A 7,696-nucleotide genomic window follows, 5' to 3' on the forward strand; every position below is an offset into this window, starting at 1 on the left:
CAACGCCGTCATTTTCTCTGTCTGACGGTGGTGAAAGAAAGTAAAATTTACATGATGTGACACAGCATAAAAATTGAATGAAAAAGGAATATTCAACATTTAACATTTGTGTACTCAAGGTGAAGACACAAGGGTTTAAATGCTCTAAATCTATATCAGACCAAACAAATAGTATAGTATAAGTTGACAGGAAAAACACATACTTTATGAACAAATGACATAAAACTTTATTTACATTACTTAATTGTTGAGAAATTGTTCTATGAACATGAGTATAGATTTCTTAATTGTTTTGTTTTTTTCAAAGTTCAAACCAGTTTTATCCAAATTCTCAAGAATTTAATTCAAAAAGTGACAAAATAACAGAACACTAATGTCCTCATTACTTTATTGGAGGAAATGTCAACCGTGAAGTTAACACTGTGTTGTCTGATGCAGATATAAGTAGGAATATTTACCTGGTCTGTCTGGTTTCAAATGTGGTCAAAGTTTTGGCAAGGGTTCAGTATCAATCACATCCATCACACCCTCACAGATGAAAGTCTGGAAAATGTGAGAGTTGAACTTTCGAATGATGTCAGACAAAGAAACAGTGAGGTGGTGAAGCAAAACCCAGCAGCCGGAGAGTTTAAAGCCAGGTGGCCTGCATTCTTTCATATTGATGAGGTAAACACATGCTTGCCTTTTCCCCTCTTCTTATTATGCAATTTCAGTGTGCAGCTGTTAAAATGTAACGTCTGATAAGGTAAAACAAAAGATGACCAACATTTGGAGAGAGAAAAGCTCCTGTAGAGGAAGCAGTTCTTTATTTTGGCCACTTGGGGGCAGAAGAACTCTATGGCAAGCTACTCTTTTAACTTCTAACAGATAAATGCTGAATTCCAGCAGATTACACTTCCACTTGAGACAAACTTCATGGTACAGTTGGACAATCTTTTACCCCAGCTGACATCTGTTTTCCAGAAGAAGGGAGGTGTTTCTGGCCAGAAACTATCCAAACATCTGTAAATCTGTGTATACAATGTTATGGAATTTTTTTTCATACATACTTCATACACTGTGTAATTGTATTGTCCGTATGAAGCCCCAGTTTGCATCATCAGTAACAGCCTGGATTATTTGCAAGGTGCAAAAATAATTTCTAAGGAAATGTATTGTCTTTTTAAGGCAATAATACCATATGGGCTAGAGATGCAGCCATGTGATCAGACAGGTGCCAGTTCAATCCTGTGTTCCCAGGTGGTGATAATAAGATCGGGCTGTAGATGTACTAAGCACTTATGTGTTAAGAGGACAGCATTGTTGTCAGTTGTACTCAGAGGTGTCAAAAGTATTCACATTCATTACTCAGGTAGAAGTATAGATACTAGGGTTTAAAAATACTTCTGTAGAAGTTGAAGTATCAACTCAAGCTTTTTACTCAAGTAAAAGTGTAAAAGTACTGGTTTCAAAACTACTTAAAGTATAAAAGTAAAAGTAATGTAAGGGGAAAAAATGCCATTAAGGACAAAAGCTTAGGCTGCGCCACAGGGGCCTATAGTGCACTACCCCACCTCCCCAAAAAAACATTTTTCTAAAGGCCATAATGACTATAATGTTATGGGGCGATGGATCGCGTACAAACCAATAGGGTGTCGGACAGGGTTGGAATTTCGTCATTTTAGGGGCACCAAGGCCACATGACAGGGCACAAAGGCCATTGAGTAAAATTCCATGGTTTTACCTTTCAGATTGATACCATAACAACCTAATTTATAATAAGACATGGATTATGTATTAAAACATTTTTTAATGTCAATATCAAGTTAATGTTACATTAGAAAACAGTTTTTTTTAAAGTACATACAAAAAAGAGTGTAAAAGAGTGTAATTCACACAGAAAGTCGGCGCCGCAGCTCCAAAAGAGGCGTGACGGTACACGTCATGATGATGACGTGTGTGTTTTTTTCAATGTGTTTTCCCCGGTGTCCTCCTGTTAATCTAAACATGTATCCGCTGACTGTTTATAATCATATGGATGCTGTTATAATGTGCTGTGATTGGGATCCTGACCCACCAAACATCCTGGAAAATGACAAAGTTACGTTTTTCTCTTAATTACATAATCGCCATCAGTAAACGGGATGCTGTCTGACTCTATCACTTGCGGGGAGGGAGGCTGTTTATGGGGGAAAGTTCACTGAAGTCTTCACCGCAACAAACATTTGGCGAGTTAAAGTTTTTTGCCGGGGACGCTGTTTTTCGGGCAGAAATGTGACGAAGAGTCGGTCGGACTTCTCCACGAATAACTGCGGTATTTTTTTCCTCATATAAGTTGCCAAAGACACAACCAGTTACTACGTTACTGTTGTATGGTCATGTAACATTGCTTTGTATCTATATATAGGGATCTATACAGTTATCAGACAGTGAACACCAGACCGACACGCCCCCGCTCTGCGCCGCCGGCTTATCCGTTCACACTGATTCGGTTCGCCAATACTGTGCCTCTCTGGAGGCGCATCAGAGGTGCAGCAAAATTTCACGAGTAACTAGGCTATTTTTAAAATGTAAGGAGTAGAAAGTACAGATAATTTTGTGAAAATGTAAGGAGTAGAAGTAAAAAGTTGGCTGAAAAATAATTACTCCAGTAAAGTATAGATACCCAAAATTTCTACTTAAGTAAGGTAACAAAGTATTTGTACTTCGTTACTTGACACCTCTGGTTGTACTGTATGTCTAACCCTAACCCTAACCCTATCTTCCCTTGTTATAATTGCCTTTTTCCAGGGCTCAGGAAATTCATTACTTCTGATAGAGCAGTTGACTACATGAGTCACTGGCACTTGAACAACAGAACCGTGTTTTTTAATAAATAAAGTATCTAATCTAAAATAATCCTTAGCTTTAGATTGCCTTAACTGCATTATAACTTTACCAATTTCACTGATTAACCTTGATTAACCTCTTTAATATGAAAAGAAGTCGAGAGATCTCTCTGTATGTCTTCGAACTCAATTGGTCAGAAATTAGTCGCCAGTTCCTCAACTGATTTAATGAAAAAAGTATTAAATTCGTTTGAAATTTCCAAAACATCATTACCAACTCTTCCATTTATATTCAGTTCCACGTTAGATCTTTTCATATTTGATGCCCGATTAGTCAAAATATTTAGATGTTTCCAGAGTGCTGTGCTTTTCCCTTTTGAGTCAGCAATTAGTTGCATAAAGTAACAGCTTTTTGCCATACGCAACTCCTTTGTTACCTTATTTCTTAAGCCTTTGAAAATAAGTGTGTCTGAATTATTTCTTGTTACCAATGACTGTTTGCGAGATCTCTTTTCTTCATTATCTGGTGAATATCCTTATTTAAGCATGGTGAAGCCCTGGAACGTCATGGCTGTTTCAATTTCTGAATGTATTTCTGCATCAGATCAGTAAATGTTTTCATCATTGTATCACAAGAGGTGTTTACATTGTAAGATTGTATAACATCGTCCCAATTAATATATCGTAACTCATTTTCAAATTGTGTTGTTTTGTTCTTTGGAATACCTGCAAACTCTGGTTTACCATTGCACCAGGATTTTAGACGTTTTTTGGTAAGTTTTCTAACTATTAAAACCATATTGTGGTCAGACAGGCCTGTGATTAAATTGTATGTCTTTGTCACTCTCTCAGTTCTATTAGTGAAGACCAAGTCAATAAGGGTTTTGCTGACTTTAGTAAGTCTCGTTGGTCCTTTAATTATTTGCTGAAAATTATGGTTTGAATAAATTGTTTTTAATTTTTGCTTGCTGCCTTTGTCCAACCAGTTTATATTATAGTCTCCCAAGAATATAGTTTCACAGCTACAATTTAGTTGTTTAAGTAGTTCGTCTAGATCTTGGTAAAATGAGACACCATGTGAGGGAGGATTATATAGGGTTACAATATTAAATTTCGTTTTTGTTGACAACACTACATTAATAGCATTACACTCTAAAGGTGTGTCCAGATTAATTTCAACACATTTAAAACTCTCTCTTATATAAATCATTGCTCCACAACCGCCACCCCCCCACCTCCCCACCCCCCGCCCATCAATCTAACTTTCCTAAAGCATACATAACCTGATACTTCAGTCATATGTGTTGGGATATTACAGTTAAGCCATGTTTCAATCAAACATAAATAATCTACATTGGAGTCTGATAGTAGGTGTTGAACCTGATCTTGTTTTGAAATAATACTTTGAATGTTTAAGTGTCCTCCTACAATACCCTTTGGTTTGGTCTTTGACTCCCATATGACCTTTGCATGATATACAGTCTGGAAGAATCTAAATCATCTTTGTTTACCTTCAGCACTACCACTGTGTTTGCAGGATTCACTGATTGCCCATTTCACTGCATATTTTCTTCCTGTTGTTGTGTGTTGTTATGAGCAAGAAGGTTCTGACACTGTTGGCAAACTAAAGTCGACAGCATGAGGAGTGGAATCCCAAGTGTGTTGTTGTGGGTCAGGCAGCAGTTTCAAATGGAGCAGGTCTGTGGGTTCCCTCTCTCCTGTGGAAACATGCTGCACCTGCATGGCCTCAGCTGTATCTAATGTTCTCTGATTGCTCAATTCATTATGGATTTATCACTGTAATATTAAAAAAGTCCCCATTCCATGTGCGTGTGTCTGTGAATGGTAATATCTCCAAAATATTTACTGTCTGTGAGCCAACTTCCTTAAAAGACTGAGCTCTTCTTTGTTTTTCACCTTCTCTGTGACTTTGAGATGCTGCATTATATCCACGTAAGTCCACAAATAGGACACTGATGCCCAGCTGTTTTATTGCTGGGCCTTCTTCTGGGGTGAGGAGACTTTGCTGGCACAGGATTTTTCTGCGCTTCGGCCTTCTCTGGTCTCTGTGTTCAAATGGAAGAGATGGAAAAAATAACATGATGATTTACAGAAATACAATCTTAATCATGTCAAATTTTGCACTAAAATTAGGCGAATTGCTACTTTTTTGTCCAAGAAAAATGTTTTCAAAAGTGGCATCATCTCACCTGATTGACAGTTGTTAAAATGTTTTGCTTGTTATTGTTGTTATGTTTATTACTATGCACAGAACTGAATTGCTGAGGTTTGCACAATAACTGCCCTTGTTTGGAGATAATAGTAACTCAGACCTCTATATATTCACAAGTTGTCACACCCTCTTCTCTCCCTCACTATTTTCACTAATTCTATCATTATCATATTAACTTCAAGGTTATGTTAATTCATGTGTTTCAGCTCAAGTTAATTCATTTGATTTATAAAATGTTGTATTTTACATGTATATCTACAACTGCCTATTTTCATACTAGTGTTTTACATTTAGCATTAACATGTTACATATTTCCAGAAGCATCTTTAAAACAGCTATAATAATGTGTTGAAATTGGTTCACATTGGACTCTGAGTGGATAGTGTAGTCACATGAGAGCTGATAAACAGGAAACTTAACATGTGAAGCCGCACAGTGACAGAAATACTGTCCTATAAAGTGGATCTGTCTCCCCCTGGTGTTTCTTTTTATCAAGAGTAATTGACTACTGTCTATTGAACCCTCATGTTATATTAATGCAATATAATTACAAAGCAACTATTATTTTTTTGTTATTATTATCATTAGGCTTGCTCAATAAATCCAGTTATAATCAGATAATGTCAGACCACTGCATGAAGACACGTTGTTACACATGCACCCTCTTCTCTCCCTGCAGGTTTCAGCAATGGAAATATTTTATATTTAATATTATTTCATATGTGCTGGCTTTATGGGCTAAATATCAAGTAGCAAGAGTTCATAGTAAAATAGATGTTCTTTGTCAGAATTACTATAGAAGATATAACAACAATTAAGGACAATGTAGTGGAAATAGGACTCTTTAATGTTTTAAAGTTTTAAAATTTTCATTCTGCAGTTTGAAATAATTCATGCAGAACAAACACTATCTGACACGTTCATTTTAATGGAACGACAAAGTCAGGTGAGCTATCTTACCTCTACATATGCCATTATTTTCCCTAGCTGTAGCAGAGCGCAGTGACTCGGACTTCTCCAATTTCGGAACAAATTAATAACCACTTAGCGCCCGCCACGGGTTTAAGTTGCTATAAACAAGCGACACTGTGCATGAAAGCATATGCAAGGAGACTGTGGGTGGCACATCCGGTTACGAGATGTAGGGTGCTTACCTGAGAGGTAGGTCCCTCCAGTTGACCAATCACCGCGAATTTGACGTTGTTCCGACGTCATTGACCCTTTTTACTTTTTTTTTCGCAACTTTGACTTGCTCCCGCAACTTCATTGCAACTTTTCAGAAATATTTGCCGCAAAATCAGGTATTTTTGAATTTTAGCGCAAGGTTTTTGCCCGCTTTTTTGTTTCTTTTTTCCAAAGTTATATTTTGTGTGAAATCAAAGGTGTGTTTTCTGAATTTGATATGGTAAATCGACACCCATTTAGTCTTTAAAATCTCCTCTACTGTAAAAACACAGACGGAGTTGATTGTGCTGTTTTATATAACACAGCACTGGTATGATAATTCTGAGGGCATCATGTACTATACTATATAGTGGTGTCTTTGTATTTAGCAAGGACAAAATAAAATGTAATTTTTTAAAGAGGGGAGCATTATTTATGAACATGAAAGTAAGAGCGTGAGAGTAAGAGTGTGGTGGTAATTTGTGCCACAAGTTCAATTACTCATTATTAAATTAATTTTTCATGTTAGGAGTTTGTGCAAAGGTTGGGTCCTTTGTCAGACTTATACTGAGGGGACAAAGCAGAGAACTACGGGAAGGGAAGATATTGGAATAGTAACAGGCATCAGTGGGACATGCATGTGTACAGATGAAGAGGGAATGAAAGAAATAGAAGCTCAGTGCATCATGGGACATCCCCCAGCAGTCTAGGCCTATAGCAGCATAGCTAAGGGATGGTTCAGGGTTCAGCTGAGCCAACCCTAACTGTAAGCTTTGTCAAAAAGTCTACTCTTAAACAGAGAGAGGGTGTCTGCCTCATGGACCAAGACTGGAAGTTGGTTACACAGTAGAGGAGCCTGATAGCTGAAGGCTCTGCCTCCCATTCTACTTTTAAAGACTGTGGGAACCACAAGTAAGCCTGCATCCTGAGAGTGTAGTGCTCTGGCAGGGTAATAGCAAACAATTAAAATACAATACTTCTTGTGAAGGCTGACTCCAAGACAGGTGTACCTTACAGACATCAAGGACATTGAGGTATAGACACCTGTGAGCACACAATACTGTGCTTCCACACACACACACACAATGACTGGATAATCATTAATGCTATCAAGACATGTTTTTAATTATGCTCCTTTGTTTGTATTAACCAGCCACCTGTGTGGACCGGAAGAAAAATTTACAACGCTGTATGTGACAGGCCAAAAATGTTTCTAACGTGTGGAATTTCAGGGATTGGTTTGACGTAAACAGTTTTGTTTTTATTTAGAGTCTACACCACCATGCAACCAACCTGCGTGGAACAAATCCTCATTCCGGTGGACCACCATGATAATGGCTACCATTAGTCACCCTGTGAAAAATAGGTCTTTACTTTCTTGTGTTCATGTAGATGTGTGCTGTCTTCATTTAATGTTGAACTTGTACACTTCATACTCTACTCTTGCCAATTCATGAGCAAAACCACCGAGACTGTAATTACCCTGTATAAC

This window comes from Pagrus major, chromosome 22 (genome assembly GCF_040436345.1).
Source record: "Pagrus major chromosome 22, Pma_NU_1.0".
NCBI classification, from domain to species: Eukaryota; Metazoa; Chordata; class Actinopteri; order Spariformes; family Sparidae; genus Pagrus; species Pagrus major.